General features: G+C 33.3%; 16 non-coding genes and 25 pseudogenes across 16 annotated transcripts; all 41 read left to right on the top strand.

Moving 5' to 3' along the window:
• The first annotated feature begins 11,150 nt into the window (after nucleotides 1-11,150).
• On the top strand, nucleotides 11,151-11,269 carry LOC149660452 (5S ribosomal RNA; annotated as a pseudogene).
• Nucleotides 11,270-11,632: 363 nt separating this feature from the next.
• On the top strand, nucleotides 11,633-11,751 carry LOC149660451 (5S ribosomal RNA; annotated as a pseudogene).
• A 137-nt stretch (nucleotides 11,752-11,888) lies between these two features.
• Nucleotides 11,889-12,007, top strand: LOC149660450 (5S ribosomal RNA; annotated as a pseudogene).
• Nucleotides 12,008-14,259: 2,252 nt separating this feature from the next.
• LOC149660449 (5S ribosomal RNA) lies at nucleotides 14,260-14,378 on the top strand (annotated as a pseudogene).
• Nucleotides 14,379-14,962: 584 nt separating this feature from the next.
• Nucleotides 14,963-15,081, top strand: LOC149660448 (5S ribosomal RNA; annotated as a pseudogene).
• Nucleotides 15,082-15,442: 361 nt separating this feature from the next.
• Nucleotides 15,443-15,561, top strand: LOC149660447 (5S ribosomal RNA; annotated as a pseudogene).
• A 362-nt stretch (nucleotides 15,562-15,923) lies between these two features.
• On the top strand, nucleotides 15,924-16,042 carry LOC149660446 (5S ribosomal RNA; annotated as a pseudogene).
• A 361-nt stretch (nucleotides 16,043-16,403) lies between these two features.
• LOC149660445 (5S ribosomal RNA) lies at nucleotides 16,404-16,522 on the top strand (annotated as a pseudogene).
• Nucleotides 16,523-16,882: 360 nt separating this feature from the next.
• LOC149660444 (5S ribosomal RNA) lies at nucleotides 16,883-17,001 on the top strand (annotated as a pseudogene).
• A 359-nt stretch (nucleotides 17,002-17,360) lies between these two features.
• Nucleotides 17,361-17,479, top strand: LOC149660443 (5S ribosomal RNA; annotated as a pseudogene).
• A 359-nt stretch (nucleotides 17,480-17,838) lies between these two features.
• Nucleotides 17,839-17,957, top strand: LOC149660442 (5S ribosomal RNA; annotated as a pseudogene).
• A 361-nt stretch (nucleotides 17,958-18,318) lies between these two features.
• Nucleotides 18,319-18,437, top strand: LOC149660441 (5S ribosomal RNA). Its single transcript, XR_016369427.1, has one exon. It is a non-coding gene; the product is annotated as a 5S ribosomal RNA (ribosomal RNA).
• A 137-nt stretch (nucleotides 18,438-18,574) lies between these two features.
• On the top strand, nucleotides 18,575-18,677 carry LOC149660440 (5S ribosomal RNA; annotated as a pseudogene).
• Nucleotides 18,678-18,799: 122 nt separating this feature from the next.
• Nucleotides 18,800-18,918, top strand: LOC149660439 (5S ribosomal RNA; annotated as a pseudogene).
• Nucleotides 18,919-19,280: 362 nt separating this feature from the next.
• Nucleotides 19,281-19,399, top strand: LOC149660438 (5S ribosomal RNA; annotated as a pseudogene).
• Nucleotides 19,400-19,533: 134 nt separating this feature from the next.
• On the top strand, nucleotides 19,534-19,652 carry LOC149660437 (5S ribosomal RNA). The gene has a single exon (XR_016369498.1). It is a non-coding gene; the product is annotated as a 5S ribosomal RNA (ribosomal RNA).
• A 137-nt stretch (nucleotides 19,653-19,789) lies between these two features.
• LOC149660436 (5S ribosomal RNA) lies at nucleotides 19,790-19,908 on the top strand (annotated as a pseudogene).
• A 137-nt stretch (nucleotides 19,909-20,045) lies between these two features.
• LOC149660435 (5S ribosomal RNA) lies at nucleotides 20,046-20,148 on the top strand (annotated as a pseudogene).
• A 122-nt stretch (nucleotides 20,149-20,270) lies between these two features.
• On the top strand, nucleotides 20,271-20,389 carry LOC149660434 (5S ribosomal RNA). Its single transcript, XR_016369218.1, has one exon. It is a non-coding gene; the product is annotated as a 5S ribosomal RNA (ribosomal RNA).
• A 137-nt stretch (nucleotides 20,390-20,526) lies between these two features.
• On the top strand, nucleotides 20,527-20,645 carry LOC149660433 (5S ribosomal RNA; annotated as a pseudogene).
• Nucleotides 20,646-20,782: 137 nt separating this feature from the next.
• Nucleotides 20,783-20,901, top strand: LOC149660432 (5S ribosomal RNA). The gene has a single exon (XR_016369240.1). It is a non-coding gene; the product is annotated as a 5S ribosomal RNA (ribosomal RNA).
• Nucleotides 20,902-21,035: 134 nt separating this feature from the next.
• On the top strand, nucleotides 21,036-21,154 carry LOC149660431 (5S ribosomal RNA). Its single transcript, XR_016369458.1, has one exon. It is a non-coding gene; the product is annotated as a 5S ribosomal RNA (ribosomal RNA).
• Nucleotides 21,155-21,290: 136 nt separating this feature from the next.
• LOC149660430 (5S ribosomal RNA) lies at nucleotides 21,291-21,409 on the top strand (annotated as a pseudogene).
• Nucleotides 21,410-21,546: 137 nt separating this feature from the next.
• On the top strand, nucleotides 21,547-21,665 carry LOC149660429 (5S ribosomal RNA). Its single transcript, XR_016369246.1, has one exon. It is a non-coding gene; the product is annotated as a 5S ribosomal RNA (ribosomal RNA).
• Nucleotides 21,666-21,797: 132 nt separating this feature from the next.
• LOC149660428 (5S ribosomal RNA) lies at nucleotides 21,798-21,916 on the top strand. The gene has a single exon (XR_016369426.1). It is a non-coding gene; the product is annotated as a 5S ribosomal RNA (ribosomal RNA).
• Nucleotides 21,917-22,053: 137 nt separating this feature from the next.
• LOC149660427 (5S ribosomal RNA) lies at nucleotides 22,054-22,156 on the top strand (annotated as a pseudogene).
• A 122-nt stretch (nucleotides 22,157-22,278) lies between these two features.
• LOC149660426 (5S ribosomal RNA) lies at nucleotides 22,279-22,397 on the top strand. The gene has a single exon (XR_016369216.1). It is a non-coding gene; the product is annotated as a 5S ribosomal RNA (ribosomal RNA).
• A 137-nt stretch (nucleotides 22,398-22,534) lies between these two features.
• LOC149660425 (5S ribosomal RNA) lies at nucleotides 22,535-22,653 on the top strand (annotated as a pseudogene).
• Nucleotides 22,654-22,790: 137 nt separating this feature from the next.
• On the top strand, nucleotides 22,791-22,893 carry LOC149660424 (5S ribosomal RNA; annotated as a pseudogene).
• A 121-nt stretch (nucleotides 22,894-23,014) lies between these two features.
• LOC149660423 (5S ribosomal RNA) lies at nucleotides 23,015-23,133 on the top strand (annotated as a pseudogene).
• Nucleotides 23,134-23,269: 136 nt separating this feature from the next.
• Nucleotides 23,270-23,388, top strand: LOC149660422 (5S ribosomal RNA). Its single transcript, XR_016369424.1, has one exon. It is a non-coding gene; the product is annotated as a 5S ribosomal RNA (ribosomal RNA).
• A 137-nt stretch (nucleotides 23,389-23,525) lies between these two features.
• LOC149660421 (5S ribosomal RNA) lies at nucleotides 23,526-23,644 on the top strand. Its single transcript, XR_016369457.1, has one exon. It is a non-coding gene; the product is annotated as a 5S ribosomal RNA (ribosomal RNA).
• Nucleotides 23,645-23,779: 135 nt separating this feature from the next.
• LOC149660420 (5S ribosomal RNA) lies at nucleotides 23,780-23,898 on the top strand (annotated as a pseudogene).
• Nucleotides 23,899-24,035: 137 nt separating this feature from the next.
• Nucleotides 24,036-24,154, top strand: LOC149660419 (5S ribosomal RNA). Its single transcript, XR_016369628.1, has one exon. It is a non-coding gene; the product is annotated as a 5S ribosomal RNA (ribosomal RNA).
• Nucleotides 24,155-24,291: 137 nt separating this feature from the next.
• Nucleotides 24,292-24,410, top strand: LOC149660418 (5S ribosomal RNA). The gene has a single exon (XR_016369506.1). It is a non-coding gene; the product is annotated as a 5S ribosomal RNA (ribosomal RNA).
• Nucleotides 24,411-24,547: 137 nt separating this feature from the next.
• LOC149660417 (5S ribosomal RNA) lies at nucleotides 24,548-24,666 on the top strand (annotated as a pseudogene).
• A 136-nt stretch (nucleotides 24,667-24,802) lies between these two features.
• LOC149660416 (5S ribosomal RNA) lies at nucleotides 24,803-24,921 on the top strand. The gene has a single exon (XR_016369244.1). It is a non-coding gene; the product is annotated as a 5S ribosomal RNA (ribosomal RNA).
• Nucleotides 24,922-25,058: 137 nt separating this feature from the next.
• Nucleotides 25,059-25,177, top strand: LOC149660415 (5S ribosomal RNA). The gene has a single exon (XR_016369627.1). It is a non-coding gene; the product is annotated as a 5S ribosomal RNA (ribosomal RNA).
• Nucleotides 25,178-25,314: 137 nt separating this feature from the next.
• LOC149660414 (5S ribosomal RNA) lies at nucleotides 25,315-25,433 on the top strand. Its single transcript, XR_016369667.1, has one exon. It is a non-coding gene; the product is annotated as a 5S ribosomal RNA (ribosomal RNA).
• A 137-nt stretch (nucleotides 25,434-25,570) lies between these two features.
• LOC149660413 (5S ribosomal RNA) lies at nucleotides 25,571-25,689 on the top strand. Its single transcript, XR_016369456.1, has one exon. It is a non-coding gene; the product is annotated as a 5S ribosomal RNA (ribosomal RNA).
• Nucleotides 25,690-25,825: 136 nt separating this feature from the next.
• Nucleotides 25,826-25,944, top strand: LOC149660412 (5S ribosomal RNA; annotated as a pseudogene).
• Nucleotides 25,945-25,991: the final 47 nt, after the last annotated feature.

Below are 25,991 nucleotides of genomic sequence, written 5' to 3'. Positions count from 1 at the left end.
CCATTGAAACCATTATTTTTGTATTTTTTGCTTTAATTCAAGCAAATATAACTATATTCATCCAAAAAACTGTTAAAATTCAATTTCCAATAAGAAATCGTTGTCACGGATTTTGTATCTTGAAGAAAAAAAACATGCGATTTTTTCGGTACACTTTTTAATGAATTTTTTCTGGACAAATTTTTGACCGAATTCAGCTTATTTACCTATAAAATACTCATTAAAAGTGATTTCATATCGATTGATCAATAGATAAAAATGTACCTTTACTTTTAATAACATTTTCAAAATCGACGTTTCTCGGCCAGAGAAGCACATTTTGAGAATTTTTTCACTATTTTAAAATATAACCACTGAAACCACTATTTTTGCACTTTTTGCTTTAATTCAAGCAAATGTAACAATATTCATTCAAAAAACAGTTCAAATTCAATTTTCAATAAGAAATCGTTGTCACGGATTTTGCATCTTGAAGAAAAAAAACATGCGATTTTTTCGGTACACTTTTTAATGCATTTTTTTCTGGACAAATGTTTGACCGAATTCAAATTAATTACCTATAAAATACTCATTAAAAGTGATTTCATTTCGATTGATCAATAAATAAAAATGAACCTCGATTTTTAATAACATTTTCTAAATCGACGTTTCTCGGCCAGAGAAAAACATTTTGAGAATTTTTTCACTATTTTAAAATATAACCATTGAAACCATTATTTTTGTATGTTTTGCTTTAATTCAAGCAAATATAACGATATTCATCCAAAAAACTGTTAAAATTCAATTTCCAATAAGAAATCGTTGTCACGGATTTTGTATCTTGAAGAAAAAAACATGCGATTTTTTCGGTACACTTTTTAATGAATTTTTTTCTGGACAAATTTTTGACCGAATTCAGCTTATTTACCTATAAAATACTCATTAAAAGTGATTTCATATCGATTGATCAATAAATAAAAATGTACCTCGAGTTTTAATAACATTTTCAAAATCGACGTTTCTCGGCCAGAGAAGCACATTTTGAAAATTTTTTCACTATTTTAAAATATAACCACTGAAACCACTATTTTTGTACTTTTTGCTTTAATTCAAGCAAATGTAACAATATTCATTCAAAAAACTGTTCAAATTCAATTTTCAATAAGAAATCGTCGTCACGGATTTTGTATCTTGAAGAAAACAAACATGCGATTTTTTCGGTACACTTTTTAATGCATTTTTTTCTGGACAAATGTTTGACCGAATTCAAATAAATTACTTATAAAATACTCATTAAAAGTGATTTCATTTCATTTGATCAATAAATAAAAGTTAACCTCGATTTTTAATAACATTTTCTAAATCGACGTTTCTCGGCCAGAGAAAAACATTTTGAGAATTTTTTCACTATTTTAAAATATAACCATTGAAACCATTATTTTTGTACTTTTTGCTTTAATTCAAGCAAATATAACGATATTCATCCAAAAAACTGTTAAAATTCAATTTCCAATAAGAAATCGTTGTCACGGATTTTGTATCTTGAAGAAAAAAACATGCGATTTTTTCGGTACACTTTTGAATGCATTTTTTTCTGGACAAATTTTTGACCGAATTCAGCTTATTTACCTATAAAATACTCATTAAAAGTGATTTCATATCGATTGATCCATAAATAAAAATGTACCTCGATTTTTAATAACATTTTCAAAATCGACGTTTCTCGGCCAGAGAAAAACATTTTGAGAATTTTTTCACTATTTTAAAATATAACCATTGAAACCATTATTTTTGTATTTTTTGCTTTAATTCAAGCAAATATAACTATATTCATCCAAAAAACTGTTAAAATTCAATTTCCAATAAGAAATCGTTGTCACGGATTTTGTATCTTGAAGAAAAAAAACATGCGATTTTTTCGGTACACTTTTTAATGAATTTTTTCTGGACAAATTTTTGACCGAATTCAGCTTATTTACCTATAAAATACTCATTAAAAGTGATTTCATATCGATTGATCAATAGATAAAAATGTACCTTTATTTTTAATAACATTTTCAAAATCGACGTTTCTCGGCCAGAGAAGCACATTTTGAGAGTTTTTTCACTATTTTAAAATATAACCACTGAAACCACTATTTTTGTACTTTTTGCTTTAATTCAAGCAAATGTAACAATATTCATTCAAAAAACAGTTCAAATTCAATTTTCAATAAGAAATCGTTGTCACGGATTTTGCATCTTGAAGAAAAAAAACATGCGATTTTTTCGGTACACTTTTTAATGCATTTTTTTCTGGACAAATGTTTGACCGAATTCAAATAAATTACCTATAAAATACTCATTAAAAGTGATTTCATTTCGATTGATCAATAAATAAAAATGAACCTCGATTTTTAATAACATTTTCTAAATCGACGTTTCTCGGCCAGAGAAAAACATTTTGAGAATTTTTTCACTATTTTAAAATATAACCATTGAATCCATTATTTTTGTACTTTTTGCTTTAATTCAAGCAAATATAACGATATTCATCCAAAAAACTGTTAACATTCAATGTCCAATAAGAAATCGTTGTCACGGATTTTGTATCTTGAAGAAAAAAAAACATGCGATTTTTTCGGTACACTTTTGAATGCATTTTTTTCTGGACAAATTTTTGACCGAATTCAGCTTATTTACCTATAAAATACTCATTAAAAGTGATTTCATATCGATTGATCCATAAATAAAAATGTACCTCGATTTTTAATAACATTTTCAAAATCGACGTTTCTCGGCCAGAGAAGCACATTTTGAGAATTTTTTCACTATTTTAAAATATAACCACTGAAACCACTGTTTTTGTACTTTTTGCTTTAATTCAAGCAAATGTAACGATATTCATTCAAAAAACTGTTCAAATTCAATTTTCAATAAGAAATCGTTGTCACGGATTTTGTACTTTGAAGAAAAAAACATGCGATTTTTTAATAGTGAAAAAATTCTCAAAATGTGCTTCTCTGGCCGAGAAACGTCGATTTTGAAAATGTTATTAAAAATAAAGGTACATTTTTATCTATTGATCAATCGATATGAAATCACTTTTAATGAGTATTTTATAGGTAAATAAGCTGAATTCGGTCAAAAATTTGTCCAGAAAAAAATTCATTAAAAAGTGTACCGAAAAAATCGCATGTTTTTTTTCTTCAAGATACAAAATCCGTGACAACTATTTCTTATTGGAAATTGAATTTTAACAGTTTTTTGGATATATATCGTTATATTTGCTTGATTTAAAGCAAAAAGAACATAAATAATGGTTTCAATGGTTATATTTTAAAAAAGTGAAAAAATTCTCAAAATGTTTTTCTCTGGCCGAGAAACGTCGATTTTGAAAATGTTATTAAAAATCGAGGTTCATTTTTATTTAATGATCAATCGAAATGAAATCACATTTAATGAGTATTTTATAGGTAATTAATTTGAATTCGGTCAAACATTTGTCCAGAAAAAAATGCATTAAAAAGTGTACCGAAAAAATCGCATGTTTTTTTTCTTCAAGGTACAAAATCCGTGACAACGATTTCTTATTGAAAATTGAATTTGAACAGTTTTTGAATAAATATCGTTACATTTGCTTGAATTAAAGCAAAAAGTACAAAAATAGTGGTTTCAGTGGTTATATTTTAAAATAGTGAAAAAATTCTCAAAATGTGCTTCTCTGGCCGAGAAACGTCGATTTTGAAAATGTTATTAAAAATCAAGGTTCATTTTTATTTATTGATCAATCGAGATGAAATCACTTTTAGTGAGTATTTTATAGGTAAATAAGCTGAATTCGGTCAAAAATTTGTCCAGAAAAAAATTCCTTAAAAAGTGTACCGTACCGAAAAAATCGCATGTTTTTTTTCTTCAAGATACAAAATCCGTGACAACTATTTCTTATTGGAAATTGAATTTTAACAGTTTTTTGGATGAATATCGTTATATTTGCTTGAATTAAAGCAAAAAGTACAAAAATAATGGTTTCAGTGGTTATATTTTAAAATAGTGAAAACATTCTCAAAATGTGCTTCTCTGGCCGAGAAACGTCGATTTTGAAAATGTTATTAAAACTCGAGGTACATTTTTATTTATTGATCAATCGATATGAAATCACTTTTAATGAGTATTTTATAGGTAATTAATTTGAATTCGGTCAAACATTTGTCCAGAAAAAAATGCATTAAAAAGTGTACCGAAAAAATCGCATGTCTTTTTTCTTCAAGATACAAAATCCGTGACAACGATTTCTTATTGAAAATTGAATTTGAACAGTTTTTGAATGAATATCGTTACATTTGCTTGAATTAAAGCAAAAAGTACAAAAATAGTGGTTTCAGTGGTTTTAATTTAAAAAAGTGAAAAAATTCTCAAAATGTGCTTCTCTGGCCGAGAAACGTCGATTTTGAAAATGTTATTAAAAATCAAGGTTCATTTTTATTTATTGATCAATCGAGATGAAATCACTTTTAATGAGTATTTTATAGGTAAATAAGCTGAATTCGGTCAAAAATTTGTCCAGAAAAAAATTCATTAAAAAGTGTACCGAAAAAATCGCATGTTTTTTTTCTTCAAGATACAAAATCCGTGACAACTATTTCTTATTGGAAATTGAATTTTAACAGTTTTTTGGATGAATATCGTTATATTTGCTTGAATTAAAGCAAAAAGTACAAAAATAATGGTTTCAGTGGTTATATTTTAAAATAGTGAAAAAATTCTCAAAATGTGCTTCTCTGGCCGAGAAACGTCGATTTTGAAAATGTTATTAAAACTCGAGGTACATTTTTATTTATTGATCAATCGATATGAAATCACTTTTAATGAGTATTTTATAGGTAATTAATTTGAATTCGGTCAAACATTTGTCCAGAAAAAAATGCATTAAAAAGTGTACCGAAAAAATCGCATGTTTTTTTCTTCAAGATACAAAATCCGTGACAACGATTTCTTATTGAAAATTGAATTTGAACAATTTTTGAATGAATATCGTTACATTTGCTTGAATTAAAGCAAAAAGTACAAAAATAGTGGTTTCAGTGGTTATAATTTAAAAAAGTGAAAAAATTCTCAAAATGTGTTTCTCTGGCCGAGAAACGTCGATTTTGAAAATGTTATTAAAAATCAAGGTTCATTTTTATTTTTCGATCAATCGAGATGAAATCACTTTTAATGAGTATTTTATAGGTAAATAAGCTGAATTCGGTCAAAAATTTATCCAGAAAAAAATTCATTAAAAAGTGTACCGAAAAAATCGGATGTTTTTTTTCTTCAAGATACAAAATCCGTGAAAACTATTTCTTATTGGAAATTGAATTTTAACAGTTTTTTGGATATATATATCGTTATATTTGCTTGATTTAAAGCAAAAAGTACAAAAATAATGGTTTCAATGGTTATATTTTAAAATAGTGAAAAAATTCTCAAAATGTTTTTCTCTGGCCGAGAAACGTCGATTTTGAAAATGTTATTAAAAATCGAGGTTCATTTTTATTTATTGATCAATCGAAATGAAATCACATTTAATGAGTATTTTATAGGTAATTAATTTGAATTCGGTCAAAGATTTGTCCAGAAACAAATGCATTAAAAAGTGTACCGAAAAAATCGCATGTTTTTTTCTTCAAGGTACAAAATCCGTGACAACGATTTCTTATTGAAAATTGAATTTGAACAGTTTTTTGAATGAATATCGTTACATTTGCTTGAATTAAAGCAAAAAGTACAAAAATAGTGGTTTCAGTGGTTATATTTTAAAATAGTGAAAAAATTCTCAAAATGTGCTTCTCTGGCCGAGAAACGTCGATTTTGAAAATGTTATTAAAAATCAAGGTTCATTTTTATTTATTGATCAATCAAGATGAAATCACTTTTAATGAGTATTTTATAGGTAAATAAGCTGAATTCGGTCAAAAATTTGTCCAGAAAAAAATTCCTTAAAAAGTGTACCGTACCGAAAAAATCGCATGTTTTTTTTCTTCAAGATACAAAATCCGTGACAACGATTTCTTATTGAAAATTGAATTTGAACAGTTTTTTGAATGAATATCGTTATATTTGCTTGAATTAAAGCAAAAAGTACAAAAATAATGGTTTCAGTGGTTATATTTTAAAATAGTGAAAAAATTCTCAAAATGTGCTTCTCTGGCCGAGAAACGTCGATTTTGAAAATGTTATTAAAACTCGAGGTACATTTTTATTTATTGATCAATCGAAATGAAATCACTTTTAATGAGTATTTTATAGGTAATTAATTTGAATTCGGTCAAACATTTGTCGAAAAAAAAATGGATTAAAAAGTGTACCGAAAAAATCGCATGTTTTTTTTCTTCAAGATACAAAATCCGTGACAACTATTTCTTATTGGAAATTGAATTTTAACAGTTTTTTGGATGAATATCGTTATATTTGCTTGAATTAAAGCAAAAAGTACAAAAATAATGGTTTCAGTGGTTATATTTTAAAATAGTGAAAAAATTCTCAAAATGTGCTTCTCTGGCCGAGAAACGTCGATTTTGAAAATGTTATTAAAACTCGAGGTACATTTTTATTTATTGATCAATCGATATGAAATCACTTTTAATGAGTATTTTATAGGTAATTAATTTGAATTCGGTCAAACATTTGTCCAGAAAAAAATGCATTAAAAAGTGTACCGAAAAAATCGCATGTTTTTTTTCTTCAAGATACAAAATCCGTGACAACGATTTCTTATTGAAAATTGAATTTGAACAGTTTTTGAATGAATATCGTTACATTTGCTTGAATTAAAACAAAAAGTACAAAAATAGTGGTTTCAGTGGTTATAATTTAAAAAAGTGAAAAAATTCTCAAAATGTGCTTCTCTGGCCGAGAAACGTCGATTTTGAAAATGTTATTAAAAATCAAGGTTCATTTTTATTTATTGATCAATCAAGATGAAATCACTTTTAATGAGTATTTTATAGGTAAATAAGCTGAATTCGGTCAAAAATTTGTCCAGAAAAAAATTCCTTATAAAGTGTACCGTACCGAAAAAATCGCATGTTTTTTTTCTTCAAGATACAAAATCCGTGACAACGATTTCTTATTGAAAATTGAATTTGAACAGTTTTTGAATGAATATCGTTACATTTGCTTGAATTAAAGCAAAAAGTACAAAAATAATGGTTTCAGTGGTTATATTTTAAAATAGTGAAAAAATTCTCAAAATGTGCTTCTCTGGCCGAGAAACGTCGATTTTGAAAATGTTATTAAAACTCGAGGTACATTTTTATTTATTGATCAATCGAAATGAAATCACTTTTAATGAGTATTTTATAGGTAATTAATTTGAATTCGGTCAAACATTTGTCGAAAAAAAAATGGATTAAAAAGTGTACCGAAAAAATCGCATGTTTTTTTTCTTCAAGATACAAAATCCGTGACAACTATTTCTTATTGGAAATTGAATTTTAACAGTTTTTTGGATGAATATCGTTATATTTGCTTGAATTAAAGCAAAAAGTACAAAAATAATGGTTTCAGTGGTTATATTTTAAAATAGTGAAAAAATTCTCAAAATGTGCTTCTCTGGCCGAGAAACGTCGATTTTGAAAATGTTATTAAAACTCGAGGTACATTTTTATTTATTGATCAATCGATATGAAATCACTTTTAATGAGTATTTTATAGGTAATTAATTTGAATTCGGTCAAACATTTGTCCAGAAAAAAATGCATTAAAAAGTGTACCGAAAAAATCGCATGTTTTTTTTCTTCAAGATACAAAATCCGTGACAACGATTTCTTATTGAAAATTGAATTTGAACAGTTTTTGAATGAATATCGTTACATTTGCTTGAATTAAAACAAAAAGTACAAAAATAGTGGTTTCAGTGGTTATAATTTAAAAAAGTGAAAAAATTCTCAAAATGTGCTTCTCTGGCCGAGAAACGTCGGTTTTGAAAATGTTATTAAAAATCAAGGTTCATTTTTATTTATTGATCAATCAAGATGAAATCACTTTTAATGAGTATTTTATAGGTAAATAAGCTGAATTCGGTCAAAAATTTGTCCAGAAAAAAATTCCTTATAAAGTGTACCGTACCGAAAAAATCGCATGTTTTTTTTCTTCAAGATACAAAATCCGTGACAACGATTTCTTATTGAAAATTGAATTTGAACAGTTTTTGAATGAATATCGTTACATTTGCTTGAATTAAAGCAAAAAGTACAAAAATAGTGGTTTCAGTGGTTATAATTTAAAATAGTGAAAAAATTCTCAAAATGTGCTTCTCTGGCCGAGAAACGTCGATTTTGAAAATGTTATTAAAAATCAAGGTTCATTTTTATTTATTGATCAATCGAGATGAAATCACTTTTAATGAGTATTTTATAGGTAAATAAGCTGAATTCGGTCAAAAATTTGTCCAGAAAAAAATTCATTAAAAAGTGTACCGAAAAAATCGCATGTTTTTTTTCTTCAAGATACAAAATCCGTGACAACTATTTCTTATTGGAAATTGAATTTTAACAGTTTTTTGGATATATATCGTTATATTTGCTTGATTTAAAGTAAAAAGTACAAAAATAATGGTTTCAATGGTTATATTTTAAAATAGTGAAAAAATTCTCAAAATGTGCTTCTCTGGCCGAGAAACGTCGATTTTGAAAATGTTATTAAAACTCGAGGTACATTTTTATTTATTGATCAATCGATATGAAATCACTTTTAATGAGTATTTTATAGGTAATTAATTTGAATTCGGTCAAACATTTGTCCAGAAAAAAATGCATTAAAAAGTGTACCGAAAAAATCGCATGTTTTATTTCTTCAAGATACAAAATCCGTGACAACGATTTCTTATTGAAAATTGAATTTGAACAGTTTTGAATGAATATCGTTACATTTGCTTGAATTAAAGCAAAAAGTACAAAAATAGTGGTTTCAGTGGTTATAATTTAAAAAAGTGAAAAAATTCTCAAAATGTGCTTCTCTGGCCGAGAAACGTCGATTTTGAAAATGTTATTAAAAATCAAGGTTCATTTTTATTTATTGATCAATCGAGATGAAATCACTTTTAATGAGTATTTTATAGGTAAATAAGCTGAATTCGGTCAAAAATTTGTCCAGAAAAAAATTCATTAAAAAGTGTACCGAAAAAATCGCATGTTTTTATTCTTCAAGATACAAAATCCGTGACAACTATTTCTTATTGGAAATTGAATTTTAACAGTTTTTTGGATATATATCGTTATATTTGCTTGATTTAAAGCAAAAAGTACAAAAATAATGGTTTCAATGGTTATATTTTAAAATAGTGAAAAAATTCTCAAAATGTTTTTCTCTGGCCGAGAAACGTCGATTTTGAAAATGTTATTAAAAATCGAGGTTCATTTTTATTTATTGATCAATCGAGATGAAATCACTTTTAATGAGTATTTTATAGGTAATTAATTTGAATTCGGTCAAAGATTTGTCCAGAAACAAATGCATTAAAAAGTGTACCGAAAAAATCGCATGTTTTTTTCTTCAAGGTACAAAATCCGTGACAACGATTTCTTATTGAAAATTGAATTTGAACAGTTTTTTGAATGAATATCGTTACATTTGCTTGAATTAAAGCAAAAAGTACAAAAATAGTGGGTTCAGTGGTTATATTTTAAAATAGTGAAAAAATTGTCAAAATGTGCTTCTCTGGCCGAGAAACGTCGATTTTGAAAATGTTATTAAAAATCAAGGTTCATTTTTATTTATTGATCAATCAAGATGAAATCACTTTTAATGAGTATTTTATAGGTAAATAAGCTGAATTCGGTCAAAAATTTGTCCAAAAAAAATTCCTTAAAAAGTGTACCGTACCGAAAAAATCGCATGTTTTTTTTCTTCAAGATACAAAATCCGTGACAACTATTTCTTATTGGAAATTGAATTTTAACAGTTTTTTGGATGAATATCGTTATATTTGCTTGAATTAAAGCAAAAAGTACAAAAATAATGGTTTCAGTGGTTATATTTTAAAATAGTGAAAAAATTCTCAAAATGTGCTTCTCTGGCCGAGAAACGTCGATTTTGAAAATGTTATTAAAACTCGAGGTACATTTTTATTTATTGAGCAATCGATATGAAATCACTTTTAATGAGTATTTTATAGGTAATTAATTTGAATTCGGTCAAACATTTGTCCAGAAAAAAATGCATTAAAAAGTGTACCGAAAAAATCGCATGTTTTTTTTCTTCAAGATACAAAATCCGTGACAACGATTTCTTATTGAAAATTGAATTTGAACAGTTTTTGAATGAATATCGTTACATTTGCTTGAATTAAAGCAAAAAGTACAAAAATAGTGGTTTCAGTGGTTATAATTTAAAAAAGTGAAAAAATTCTCTAAATGTGCTTCTCTGGCCGAGAAACGTCGATTTTGAAAATGTTATTAAAAATCAAGGTTCATTTTTATTTATTGATCAATCGAGATGAAATCACTTTTAATGAGTATTTTATAGGTAAATAAGCTGAATTCGGTCAAAAATTTGTCCAGAAAAAAATTCATTAAAAAGTGTACCGAAAAAATCGCATGTTTTTTTTCTTCAAGATACAAAATCCGTGACAACTATTTCTTATTGGAAATTGAATTTTAACAGTTTTTTGGATATATATCGTTATATTTGCTTGATTTAAAGCAAAAAGTACAAAAACAATGGTTTCAATGGTTATATTTTAAAATAGTGAAAAAATTCTCAAAATGTTTTTCTCTGGCCGAGAAACGTCGATTTTGAAAATGTTATTAAAAATCGAGGTTCATTTTTATTTATGGATCAATCGAGATGAAATCACTTTAAATGAGTATTGTTATGGATGGATATGAAAAAAGCAATCATGTTTTCTTTTTGTTATTGTTTTAAAAAGATGAAGGTTAATTTGTCTCACTTAATTAAAATTCGAATTATTAACTAGCACTTTCGGCAACAGCCATATCACGCTGAAAACACCGGTTCTAGTCCGATCACCGAAGTTAATCAGCATCGAGCGCAGTCAGTACTTGGAAAAACTGCGTGCCGTTGGCTTTTTCCTTTTTGTTTCCTCTTTTAAATTTCACCAGATATGAAAAAAGCAAACATATCTTCTTTTTGTTATTGTTTTATAAAGATGAAGGTTAATTAAATTCAAATTATTAACTAGCACTCTCGGCAACGGCCATATCACGCTGAATACAACGGTTCTTGTCCGATAACCGAAGTTAAGCAGCGTCGAGCGCAGTCTGTACTTGGGAGGGCGACCACTTAGGAACACTGCGTGCCGTTAGCTTTTTCACTTTTTTTTTCCTCTTTTAAATTCCAATAGATATGAAAAAAGCAAACATATTTTCTTTTTGTTATTGTTTTAAAATGATGAAGGTTAATTTGTCTCACTTAATTTAAATTCGAATTATTACCTAGCACTCTCGTCAACGGCCATATCACGCTGAATACACCGGTTCTCGTCCGATAACCGAAGTTAAGCAGCGTCGAGCGCATACAATACTTGGGAATACTGCGTGCCGTTGGCTTTTTCACTTTTGTTTCCTCTTTCAAATTCCTCCAAATATGAAAAAAGCAAACATATCTTCTTTTTGTTATGGTTTTATAAAGATGAAAGTTAATTAAATTAAAATTATTAACTAGCACTCTCGGCAACGGCCATATCACGCTGAATACACCGGTTCTCGTCCGATAACCGAAGTTAAGCAGCGTCGAGCGCAGTCACTACTTGGGAGGGAGACCACTTGGGAACACTGCGTGCCGTTGGCTTTTTCACTTTTTTTTCCTCTTTTAAATTTTAATAGATATGAAAAAAGCAAACATGTTTTCATTTTGTTATTGTTTCAAAATGATGAAGGTTAATTTGTCTCACTTAATTTAAATTCGAATTATTAACTAGCACTCTCGGCAACGACCATATCACGCTGAATACACCGGTTCTCGTCCGATCACCGAAGTTAAGCAGCGTCGAGCGCAGTCAGTACTTGAGAGGGAGACCACTTAGGAACACCGCGTGCCGTTGGCTTTTTCACTTTTTTTTCCTCTTTTAAATTTTAATAGATATGAAACAAGTTGGGAAAACCAAAATATTACCTCTCCGAGTCAAGAGGTCTACTACTACAAACTTATTTACCTAGATATGGAATTATTTCACTTTTTTGAAGTAAAAATTTACGAAATATTGAAGCAGTATTCCAAACGTAGCGAATGTACAGTAAAGCAGACGACATTTCACATCGAATAAGGATAAATCTTGGTTACATGGAAATCAGTTAATGGGGAAAAGAACAGGAAATGAAGTCTACGCTTCAGTTGTTTACCCTATATTCTGATAGCTACATTCACAACTGGTTTGCAGTGTAAAAACTATCGTCTCGTCTCACCTCAACAATATTCTTAGTTTGCCAACATGAATGTTAACGTTAAATAACACCAAAGCTAAATTGTAGCTAGACGCACTAATAGTCAATGCGCACCATAAAGAGAATAATAAGTCTGTAGCTACTACCAGTTTACCATAAGCCCTTTTACTAATCTAATTGCCACCATGATCTTTTCTTCTATTATAAAATCTTAACCTGATTATTTAATAGTGTATTTAACTTTTACTCTGAACCGTTAATGTCTCTTCATTTCAGACACGAAAATCAAAGCCAAAACTTTACTTCACCTCAGGCCTCAATTATTTACTCTTTGTTTCACTAAGACTATTGCGAATAACGCTTGTTATACCCGCCGGAGTCTAGGTCTTAGTTTTCTTCATGAAATCACTAAACCAAATATTATTCTATATACAGATGTAGTATAGCTTAAGTAATATATTAACAGCCATTTCAAATAACAATATTAAAAAAAATCTTTGGAATATCAAAATGAAACAGAGTTTTAAAGCCCCAAAAGTACTAAATGCATCATAATTACGAAAAATACTTCCACATATTCACTTTATATTATGGAAAAAGGGAATATTAAGGTTCTGTATGATTTCTTAACACATCAACACAAGGCTAACTGCTAACGCGACGCACTAGTATAACAATGGACGGACACACACAGACAAAAACATAAGCTGCTTTTTAACTCTTTCCGTATTAATTTTGAGTTGAGAAACAAGATTATCTTAAATATTAAAATAAATAAAATTAGTATTAAATATTTTCTTCGTCAGTTGTTTGCCTTATTGAGCGTTACATCGTTTTGATAAAGAACAATTAAACATTCTTCCGAGATCTGACTAATATTGGCGTTTGAAATGAAGCATACGCCGGTTGCTTCGCCTTGCTCAAATAGGTAGTATATAAGGGTGTCGAACTACACTTCAAAGCAAGAACAACCGCAATTGCGAAAACCTTTGGTGGACAACCCACTCTAGGGAGGCTAGACGTTTCTCGTAACCCTAGCTGATCGCCGCGAATGTCTTAAACCAAACGATGACGATGGAGTTCGAAGCCAATGAGACAGATTGGTGTCTATGTGGAATAGACGGAAGACCAGTAGATGGTGGTGTTTAGAAGCCAGTATGCACAGACTGGTGTCCAAGTGGGATGGACAAAGACCAGAAGATGGTGGTGATTAGAAGCCAGTATGTACAGACTGGTGTCCAAGTGGAATGGACGAAGACCTGAAAATGGTGGTGATTAGAAGCCAGTATATACAGACTGGTGTCCATGTGGGATGAACGAAGACAAAAAGATGGTGGTGATTAGAAGCCAGTAAGTACAGACTGGTGTCCGTGTGGGATGGACAAAGACCAGAAGATGGTGGTGTGAGAACTCAAGTAGAGGAGCCATTTCCGTGACTGTGAAAGCAGTTGGGAAATGGCGAACACGTTTGCTCCGATTTGGAAACTGCGAACGCGGTCACGTGGGTGTAACAACAGACACACACACACAGACAGACACACAGACACACACGATCGTTACAGAACCTCTCCGTGACATACGTCACTCGGAGAGGTAAAAAGCAAACATGTTTTTTTTTGTTATTGTTTTAAAATGATGAAGGTTAATTTGTCTCACTTAATTTAAATTCGAATTATTAACTAGCACTCTCGGCAACGGCCATATCACGCTGAATACACCGGTTCTCGTCCGATAACCGAAGTTAAGCAGCGTCGAGCGCATACAGTACTTGGGAATACTGCGTGCCGTTTGCTTTTTCACTTTTGTTTCCTCTTTCAAATTCCACCAAATATGTAAAAACCAAACATATCTTCTTTTTGTTATTGTTTTATAAAGATGAAAGTTAATTAAATTAAAATTATTAACTAGCACTCTCGGCAACGGCCATATCACGCTGAATACACCGGTTCTCGTCCGATAGCCGAAGTGAAGCAGCGTCGAGCGCAGTCACTACTTGGGAGGGAGACCACTAAGGAACACTGCGTGCCGTTGGCTTTTTCACTTTTTTTCCTCTTTTAAATTTTAATAGATATGAAAAAAGCAAACATGTTTTCATTTTGTTATTGTTTTAAAAAGATGAAGGTTAATTTGTCTCACTTAATTTAAATTCGAATTATAAACTAGCACTCTCGGCAACGGCCATATCACGCTGAAAACACCGGTTCACGTCCGATCAACGAAGCTAAGCAGCGTCGAGCGCATACAGTACTTGGGTATACTGCGTGCCGTTGGCTTTTTCACTTTTGTTTCCTCTTTTAAATTGCAAAAGATATGAAAAAAGCAAACGTATCTTCTTTTTGTTATTGTTTTATAAAGATGAAGGTTAATTAAATTCAAATTATTAACTAGCACTCTCGGCAACGGCCATATCACGCTGAATACACCGGTTCTCGTCCGATCACCGAAGTTAAGCAGCGTCGAGCGCATACAGTGCTTGGGAATACTGCGTGCCGCTGGCTTTTTCACTTTTGTTTCCTCTTTTAAATTCCACCAGATATGAAAAAAGCAAACGTATCTTCATTTTGTTATTGTTTTATAAAGATGAAAGTTAATTAAATTCAAATTATTAACTAGCTCTCGCCAACGGCCATATCACGCTGAATACAACGGTTCTCGTCCGATAACCGAAGTTAAGCAGCGTCGAGCGCAGTCACTACTTGGGAGGGAGACCACTTAGGAACACTGCGTGCCGTTGGCTTTTTCACTTTTTTTCCTCTTCTAAATTTTAATAGATATGAAAAAAGCAAACATGTTTTCATTTTGTTATTGTTTTAAAATGATGAAGGTTAATTTTTCTCACTTAATTTAAATTCGAATTATTACCTAGCAACCTCGGCAACCGCCATATCAAGCTGAATACACCGGTTCTCGTCCGATAACCGAAGTTAAGCATTGTCGAGCGCATACAATACTTGGGAATACTGCGTGCCGTTGGCTTTTTCACTTTTGTTTCCTCTTTCAAATTCCTCCAAATATGAAAAAAGCAAACATATCTTCTTTTTGTTATGGTTTTATAAAGATGAAAGTTAATTAAATTAAAATTATTAAGTAGCACTCTCGGCAACGGCCATATCACGCTGAATACACCGGTTCTCGTCCGATAACCGAAGTTAAGCAGCGTCGAGCGCAGTCACTACTTGGGAGGGAGACCAGTTAGGAACACTGCGTGCCGTTGGCTTTTTCACTTTTTTTTTCCTCTTTTAAATTCCAATAGATATGAAAAAAGCAAACATATTTTCTTTTTGTTATTGTTTTAAAAAGATGAAGGTTAATTTGTCTCACTTAATTTAAATTCGAATTATTATCTAGCACTCTCGGCAACGGCCATATCACGCTGAGAACACCGGTTCTCGTCCGACCGCCGACGTTAGCAGCGTCGAGAGCATACAGTACTTGGGAATACTGCGTGCCGCTGGCTTTTTCACTTTTGTTTCCTCTTTTAAATTCCACCAGATATGAAAAAAGCAAACATATCTTCTTTTTGTTATTGATTTTTAAAGATGAAAGTTAATTAAATTAAAATTATTAACTAGCACTCTCGGCAACGGCCATATCACGCTGAATACAACGGTTCTCGTCCGATAACCGAAGTTAAGCAGCGTCGAGCGCAGTCACTACTTGGGAGGGAGACCACTTAGGAACACTGCGTGCCGTTGGCTTTTTCACTTTTTTTCCTCTTCTAAATTTTAATAGATATGAAAAAAGCAAACATGTTTTCATTTTGTTATTGTTTTAAAATGATGAAGGTTAATTTTTCTCACTTAATTTAAATTCGAATTATTACCTAGCACTCTCGGCAACGGCCATATCAAGCTGAATACACCGGTTCTCGTCCGATAACCGAAGTTAAGCAGCGTCGAGCGCATACAATACTTGGGAATACTGCGTGCCGTTGGCTTTTTCACTTTTGTTTCCTCTTTCAAATTCCTCCAAATATGAAAAAAGCAAACATATCTTCTTTTTGTTATGGTTTTATAAAGATGAAAGTTAATTAAATTAAAATTATTAAGTAACACTCTCGGCAACGGCCATATCACGCTGAATACACCGGTTCTCGTCCGATAACCGAAGTTAAGCAGCATCGAGCGCAGTCACTACTTGGGAGGGAGACCACTTAGGAACACTGCGTGCCGTTGGCTTTTTCACTTTTTTTTCCTCTTTTAAATTCCAATAGATATGAAAAAAGCAAACATATATTCTTTTTGTTATTGTTTTAAAAAGATGAAGGTTAATTTGTCTCACTTAATTTAAATTCGAATTATTATCTAGCACTCTCGGCAACGGCCATATCACGCTGAAAACACCGGTTCTCGTCCGACCGCCGACGTTAGCAGCGTCGAGAGCATACAGTACTTGGGAATACTGCGTGCCGTTGGCTTTTTCACTTTTGTTTCCTCTTTCAAATTCCACCAGATATGAAAAAAGCAAACATATCTTCTTTTTGTTATTGTTTTATAAAGATGAAAGTAATTTAATTCAAATTATTAACTAGCACTCTCGGCAAAGCCCATAACACGCTGAATACACCGGTTCTCGTCCGATTACCGAAGTTAAGCAGCGTCGAGCGCAGTCAGTATTTGGGAGGGAGACCACTTAGGAAAACTGCGTGCCGTTGGCTTTTTCGTTTTTTTTCCTCTTTTAAATTTTAATAGATATGAAAAAAGCAAACATGTTTTTTTTGTTATTGTTTTAAAAAGATGAAGGTCAAATTGTCTCACTTAATTTAAATTCGAATTATTATCTAGCACTCTAGGCAACTGCCATATCACGCTGAAAACACCGGTTCTCGTCCGATCACCGAAGTTTAGCAGCGTCGAGCGCATACAGTACTTGGGAATACTGCGTGCCGCTGGCTTTTTCACTTTTGTTTCCTCTTTTAAATTCCACCAGATATGAAAAAAGCAAACATATCTTCTTTTTGTTATTGATTTATAAAGATGAAAGTTAATTAAATTCAAATTATTAACTAGCACTCTCGGCAACGGCCATATCACGCTGAATACAACGGTTCTCGTCCGATAACCGAAGTTAAGCAGCGTCGAGCGCAGTCACTACTTGGGAGGGAGACCACTTAGGAACACTGCGTGCCGTTGGCTTTCTCACTTTTTTTCCTCTTCTAAATTTTAATAGATATGAAAAAAGCAAACATGTTTTTTTTGTTATTGTTTTAAAAAGATGAAGGTCAAATTGTCTCACTTAATTTAAATTTGAATTATTACCTAGCACTCTCGGCAACGGCCATATCACGCTGAATACACCGGTTCTCGTCCGATAACCGAAGTTAAGCAGCGTCGAGCGCATACAATACTTGGGAATACTGCGTGCCGTTGGCTTTTTCACTTTTGTTTCCTCTTTCAAATTCCTCCAAATATGAAAAATACAAACATATCTTCTTTTTGTTATGGTTTTATAAAGATGAAAGTTAATTAAATTAAAATTATTAACTAGCACTCTCGGCAACGGCCATATCACGCTGAATACACCGGTTCTCCTCCGATAACCGAAGTTAAGCAGCGTCGAGCGCAGTCACTACTTGGGAGGGAGACCACTTAGGAACACTGCGTGCCGTTGGCTTTCTCACTTTTTTTCCTCTTCTAAATTTTAATAGATATGAAAAAAGCAAACATGTTTTCATTTTGTTATTGTTTTAAAATGATGAAGGTTAATTTGTCTCACTTAATTTAAATTTGAATTATTACCTAGCACTCTCGGCAACGGCCATATCACGCTGAATACACCGGTTCTCGTCCGATAACCGAAGTTAAGCAGCGTCGAGCGCATACAATACTTGGGAATACTGCGTGCCGTTGGCTTTTTCACTTTTGTTTCCTCTTTCAAATTCCTCCAAATATGAAAAATACAAACATATCTTCTTTTTGTTATGGTTTTATAAAGATGAAAGTTAATTAAATTAAAATTATTAACTAGCACTCTCGGCAACGGCCATATCACGCTGAAAACACCGGTTCTCGTCCGATCACCGAAGTTAAGCAGCGTCGAGCGCAGTCAGTACTTGGGAGGGAGACCACTTAGGAACACTGCGTGCCGTTGGCTTTTTCACTTTTTTTTCCTCTTTTAAATTCCAATAGATATGAAAAAAGCAAACATATTTTCTTTTTGTTATTGTTTTAAAAAGATGATGGTTAATTTGTCTCACTTAATTTAAATTCGAATTATTATCTAGCACTCTCGGCAACGGCCATATCACGCTGAAAACACCGGTTCTCGTCCGATCACCGAAGTTAAGCAGCGTCGAGCGAAGTCAGTACTTGTAAACTTTGCGTGCCGTTGGCTTTTTCACTTTTATTTCCTCTTTTAAATTCCATGAGATATGAAAAAAGCAAACAAATCTTCTTTTTCTTATTGATTTATAAAGATGAAGGTTAATTAAATTCGAATTATTATCTAGCACTCTCGGCAACGGCCATATCACGCTGAAAACACCGGGTCTCGTCGGATCACCGAAGTTAAGCAGCGTCGAGCGCAGTCAGTACTTGGGAGGGAGACCACTTAGGAACACTGCGTGCCGTTGGCTTTTTCACTTTTTTTTCCTCTTTTAAATTCCAATAGATATGAAAAAAGCAAACATATTTTCTTTTTGTTATTGTTTTAAAAAGATGATGGTTAATTTGTCTCACTTAATTTAAATTCGAATTATTATCTAGCACTCTCGGCAACGGCCATATCACACTGAAAACACCGGTTCTCGTCCGATCACCGAAGTTAAGCAGCGTCGAGTGCAGTCAGTACTTGTAAACTTTGCGTGCCGTTGGCTTTTTCACTTTTATTTCCTCTTTTAAATTCCATGAGATATGAAAAAAGCAAACAAATCTTCTTTTTCTTATTGATTTATAAAGATGAAGGTTAATTAAATTCGAATTATTAAATAGCACTCTCGGCAACAGCCATATCACGCTGAAAACACCGGTTCTCGTCCAATCACCGAAGTTAAGCAGCGTCGAGCGCAGTCAGTACTTGGGAGGGAGACCACTTAGGAACACTGCGTGCCGTTGGCTTTTTCACTATTTTTTTCCTCTTTTAAATTCCTATAGATATGAAAAATCAAACATATTTTCTTTTTGTTATTGTATTAAAAAGATGGTCAATTTGTCTCACTTAATTTAAATTCGAATTATTATCTAGCACTCTCGACAACGGCCATATCACGCTGAAAACACCGGTTCTCGTCGGATCACCGAAGTTAAGCAGCGTAGAGCGCAGTCAGTACTTGGGAGGGAGACCACTTAGGAACACTGCGTGCCGTTGGCTTTTTCACTTTTTTTTCCTCTTTTAAATTCCTATAGATATGAAAAAAGCAAACATATTTTCTTTTTGTTATTGTTTTAAAAAGATGAAGGTCAATTTGTCTCACTTAATTTAAATTCGAATTATTATCTAGCACTCTTGGCAACGGCCATATCACGCTGAAAACACCGGTTCTCGTCGGATCACCGAAGTTAAGCAGCGTCGAGCGCAGTCAGTACTTGGGAGGAAGACCACTTAGGAACACTGCGTGCCGTTGGCTTTTTCACTTTTTTTTCCTCATTTAAATTCCAATAGATATGAAAATAGCAAACATATTTTCTTTTTGTTATTGTTTTAAAAAGATGATGGTTAATTTGTCTCACTTAATTTAAATTCGAATTATTATCTAGCACTCTCGGCAACGGCCATATCACGCTGAAAACACCGGTTCTCGTCCGATCACCGAAGTTAAGCAGCGTCGAGCGCAGTCAGTACTTGTAAACTTTGCGTGCCGTTGGCTTTTTCACTTTTATTTCCTCTTTTAAATTCCATGAGATATGAAAAAAGCAAACAAATCTTCTTTTTCTTATTGATTTATAAAGATGAAGGTTAATTAAATTCGAATTATTAAATAGCACTCTCGGCAACAGCCATATCACGCTGAAAACACCGGTTCTCGTCCGATCACCGAAGTTAAGCAGCGTCGAGCGCAGTCAGTACTTGGGAGGGAGACCACTTAGGAACACTGCGTGCCGTTGGCTTTTTCACTTTTTTTTCCTCTTTTAAATTCCTATAGATATGAAAAAAGCCAACATATTTTCTTTTTGTTATTGTTTTAAAAAGATGAAGGTTAATTTGTCTCACTTAATTTAAATTCGAATTATTAAATAGCACTCTCGGCAACGGCCATATCACGCTGAAAACACCGGTTCTCGTCCGATCACCGAAGTTAAGAAGGGTCGAGCGCAGTCAGTACTTGGGAGGGAGACCACTTAGGAACACTGCGTGCAGTTGGCTTTTTCACTTTTTTTTCCTCTTTTAAATACCTATAGATAAGAAAAAAGCAAACATATTTTCTTTTTGTTATTGTTTTAAAAAGATGAAGGTCAATTTGTCTCACTTAATTTAAATTCGAATTATTATCTAGCACTCTCGGCAACGGCCATATCACGCTGAAAACACCGGTTCTCGTAGGATCACCGAAGTTAAGCAGCGTCGAGCGCAGTCAGTACTTGGGAGGGAGACCACTTAGGAACACTGCGTGCCGTTGGCTTTTTCACTTTTTTTTCCTCTTTTAAATTCCTATAGATATGAAAAAAGCCAACATATTTTCTTTTTGTTATTGTTTTAAAAAGATGGTTAATTTGTCTCACTTAATATAAATTCGAATTATTAAATACCACTCTCGGCAACGGCCATATCACGCTGAAAACACCGGTTCTCGTCCGATCACCGAAGTTAAGCAGCGTCGAGCGCAGTCAGTACTTGGAAGGGAGACCACTTAGGAACACTGCGTGCCGTTGGCTTTTTCACTTTTTTTCCTCTTTTAAATTCCAATAGATATGAAAAAAGCAAACATATTTTCTTTTTGTTATTGTTTTAAAAAGATGATGGTTAATTTGTCTCACTTAATTTAAATTCGAATTATTATCTAGCACTCTCGGCAACGGCCATATCACGCTGAAAACACCGGTTCTCGTCCGATCACCGAAGTTAAGAAGCGTCGAGCGCAGTCAGTACTTTGGAGGGAGACCACTTAGGAACACTGCGTGCAGTTGGCTTTTTCACTTTTTTTTCCTCTTTTAAATTCCTATAGATATGAAAAAAGCAAACATATTTTCTTTTTGTTATTGTTTTAAAAAGATGAAGGTCAATTTGTCTCACTTAATTTAAATTCGAATTATTATCTAGCACTCTCGGCAACGGCCATACCACGCTGAAAACACCGGTTCTCGTCCGAGCACCGAAGTTAAGCAGCGTCGAGCGCAGTCAGTACTTGGGAGGGAGACCACTTAGGAACACTGCGTGCCGTTGGCTTTTTCACTTTTTTTTCCTCTTTTAAATTCCTATAGATATGAAAAAAGCAAACATATTTTCTTTTTGTTATTGTTTTAAAAAGATGAAGATTGTCTCACTTAATTTAAATTCGAATTATTAAATAGCACTCTCGGCAACGGCCATATCACGCTGAAAACACCGGTTCTCGTCCGATCACCGAAGTTAAGCAGCGTCGAGCGCAGTCAGTACTTGGGAGGGAGACCACTTAGGAACACTGCGTGCCGTTGGCTTTTTCACTTTTTTTTCCTCTTTTAAATTCCAATAGATATGAAAAAAGCAAACATATTTTCTTTTTGTTATTGTTTTAAAAAGATGATGGTTAATTTGTCCCACTTAATTTAAATTCGAATTATTATCTAGCACTCTCGGCAACGGCCATATCACGCTGAAAACACCGGTTCTCGTCCGATCACCGAAGTTAAGCAGCGTCGAGCGCAGTCAGTACTTGTAAACTTTGCGTGCCGTTGGCTTTTTCACTTTTATTTCCTCTTTTAAATTCCATGAGATATGAAAAAAGCAAACAAATCTTCTTTTTCTTATTGATTTATAAAGATGAAGGTTAATTAAATTCGAATTATTAAATAGCACTCTCGGCAACAGCCATATCACGCTGAAAACACCGGTTCTCGTCCGATCACCGAAGTTAAGCAGCGTCGAGCGCAGTCAGTACTTGGGAGGGAGACCACTTAGGAACACTGCGTGCCGTTGGCTTTTTCACTTTTTATTCCTCTTTTAAATTCCAATAGATATGAAAAAAGCCAACATATTTTCTTTTTGTTATTGTTTTAAAAAGATGAAGGTTAATTTGTCTCACTTAATTTAAATTCGAATTATTAAATAGCACTCTCGGCAACGGCCATATCACGCTGAAAACACCGGTTCTCGTCCGATCACCGAAGTTAAGCAGCGTCGAGCGCAGTCAGTACTTGGGAGGGAGACCACTTAGGAACACTGCGTGACGTTGGCTTTTTCACTTTTTTTTCCTCTTTTAAATTCCAATAGATATGAAAAAAGCAAACATATTTTCTTTTTGTTATTGTTTTAAAAAGATGATGGTTAATTTGTCTCACTTAATTTAAATTCGAATTATTATCTAGCACTCTCGGCAACGGCCATATCACGCTGAAAACACCGGTTCTCGTCCGATCACCGAAGTTAAGCAGCGTCGAGCGCAGTCAGTACTTGTAAACTTTGCGTGCCGTTGGCTTTTTCACTTTATTTCCTCTTTTAAATTCCATGAGATATGAAAAAAGCAAACAAATCTTCTTTTTCTTATTGATTTATAAAGATGAAGGTTAATTAAATTCGAATTATTAAATAGCACTCTCGGCAACAGCCATATCACGCTGAAAACACCGGTTCTCGTCGGATCACCGAAGTTAAGCAGCGTCGAGCGCAGTCAGTATTTGGGAGGGAGACCACTTAGGAACACTGCGTGCCGTTGGCTTTTTCACTTTTTTTCCTCTTTTAAATTCCAATAGATATGAAAAAAGCAAACATATTTTCTTTTTGTTATTGTTTTAAAAAGATGATGGTTAATTTGTCTCACTTAATTTAAATTCGAATTATTATCTAGCACTCTCGGCAACGGCCATATCACGCTGAAAACACCGGTTCTCGTCCGATCACCGAAGTTAAGCAGCGTCGAGCGCAGTCAGTACTTGGGAGGGAGACCACTTAGGAACACTGCGTGCCGTTGGCTTTTTCACTTTTTTTTCCTCTTTTAAATTCCTATAGATATGAAAAAAGCCAACATATTTTCTTTTTGTTATTGTTTTAAAAAGATGAAGGTTAATTTGTCTCACTTAATTTAAATTCGAATTATTAAATAGCACTCTCGGCAACGGCCATATCACGCTGAAAACACCGGTTCTCGTCCGATCACCGAAGTTAAGCAGCGTCGAGCGCAGTCAGTACTTGGAAGGGAGACCACTTAGGAACACTGCGTGCCGTTGGCTTTTTCACTTTTTTTCCTCTTTTAAATTCCAATAGATATGAAAAAAGAAAACATATTTTCTTTTTGCTATTGTTTTAAAAAGATGATGGTTAATTTTCTCACTTAATTTAAATTCGAATTATTATCTAGCACTCTCGGCAACGGCCATATCACGCTGAAAACACCGGATCTCGTCCGATCACCGAAGTTAAGAAGCGTCGAGCGCAGTCAGTACTTGGGAGGGAGACCACTTAGGAACACTGCGTGCAGTTGGCTTTTTCACTTTTTTTTCCTCTTTTAAATTCCTATAGATATGAAAAAAGCAAACATATTTTCTTTTTGTTATTGTTTTAAAAAGATGAAGGTCAATTTGTCTCACTTAATTTAAATTCGATTTATTATCTAGCACTCTCGGCAACGGCCATATCACGCTGAAAACACCGGTTCTCGTCGGATCACCGAAGTTAAGCAGCGTCGAGCGCAGTCAGTACTTGGGAGGGAGACCACTTAGGAACACTGCGTGCCGTTGGCTTTTTCACTTTTTTTTCCTCTTTTAAATTCCAATAGATATGAAAAAAGCCAACATATTTTCTTTTTGTTATTGTTTTAAAAAGATGAAGGTTAATTTGTCTCACTTAATTTAAATTCGAATTATTAAATAGCATTCTCGGCAACGGCCATATCACGCTGAAAACACCGGTTCTCGTCCGAGCACCGAAGTTAAGCAGCGTCGAGCGCAGTCAGTACTTGGGAGGGAGACCACTTAGGAACACTGCGTGCCGTTGGCTTTTTCACTTTTTTTTCCTCTTTTAAATTCCTATAGATATGAAAAAAGCCAACATATTTTCTTTTTGTTATTGTTTTAAAAAGATGAAGCTTAATTTGTCTCACTTAATTTAAATTCGAATTATTAAATACCACTCTCGGAAACGGCCATATCACGCTGAAAACACCGGTTCTCGTCCGATCACCGAAGTAAAGCAGCGTCGAGCGCAGTCAGTACTTGGTAGGGAGACCACTTAGGAACACTGCGTGCCGTTGGCTTTTTCACTTTTTTTCCTCTTTTAAATTCCAATAGATATGAAAAAAGCAAACATATTTTCTTTTTGTTATTGTTTTAAAAAGATGAAGGTTAATTTGTCTCACTTAATTTAAATTCGAATTATTAAATAGCACTCTCGGCAACGGCCATACCACGCTGAAAACACCGGTTCTCGTCCGAGCACCGAAGTTAAGCAGCGTCGAGCGCAGTCAGTACTTGGGAGGGAGACCACTTAGGAACACTGCGTGCCGTTGGCTTTTTCACTTTTTTTTCCTCTTTTAAATTCCAATAGATATGAAAAAAGCAAACATATTTTCTTTTTGTTATTGTTTTAAAAAGATGATGGTTAATTTGTCTCACTTAATTAAAATTCGAATTATTATCTAGCACTCTCGGCAACGGCCATATCACGCTGAAAACACCGGTTCTCGTCGGATCACCGAAGTTAAGCAGCGTCGAGCGCAGTCAGTACTTGGGAGGGAGACCACTTAGGAACACTGCGTGCCGTTGGCTTTTTCACTTTTTTTTCCTCTTTTAAATTCCAATAGATATGAAAAAAGCAAACATATTTTCTTTTTGTTATTGTTTTAAAAAGATGATGGTTAATTTGTCTCACTTAATTTAAATTCGAATTATTATCTAGCACTCTCGGCAACGGCCATATCACGCTGAAAACACCGGTTCTCGTCCGATCACCGAAGTTAAGCAGCGTCGAGCGCAGTCAGTACTTGGGAGGGAGACCACTTAGGAACACTGCGTGCCGTTAGCTTTTTCACTTTTTTTTCCTCTTTTAAATTCCTATAGATATGAAAAAAGCCAACATATTTTCTTTTTGTTATTGTTTTAAAAAGATGAAGGTTAATTTGTCTCACTTAATTTAAATTCGAATTATTAAATAGCACTCTCGGCAACGGCCATATCACGCTGAAAACACCGGTTCTCGTCCGATCACCGAAGTTAAGCAGCGTCGAGCGCAGTCAGTACTTGGAAGGGAGACCACTTAGGAACACTGCGTGCCGTTGGCTTTTTCACTTTTTTTCCTCTTTTAAATTCCAATAGATATGAAAAAAGAAAACATATTTTCTTTTTGCTATTGTTTTAAAAAGATGATGGTTAATTTGTCTCACTTAATTTAAATTCGAATTATTATCTAGCACTCTCGGCAACGGCCATATCACGCTGAAAACACCGGTTCTCGTCCGATCACTGAAGTTAAGAAGCGTCGAGCGCAGTCAGTACTTGGGAGGGAGACCACTTAGGAACACTGCGTGCAGTTGGCTTTTTCACTTTTTTTTCCTCTTTTAAATTCCTATAGATATGAAAAAAG

Source organism: Phalangium opilio, unplaced genomic scaffold, assembly GCF_054372755.1.
Source record: "Phalangium opilio isolate 3A_F unplaced genomic scaffold, DU_Popi_V2 ptg000070l_1, whole genome shotgun sequence".
NCBI classification, from domain to species: domain Eukaryota; kingdom Metazoa; phylum Arthropoda; class Arachnida; order Opiliones; family Phalangiidae; genus Phalangium; species Phalangium opilio.
This window is presented reverse-complemented; position numbering and strand designations above follow the sequence as displayed.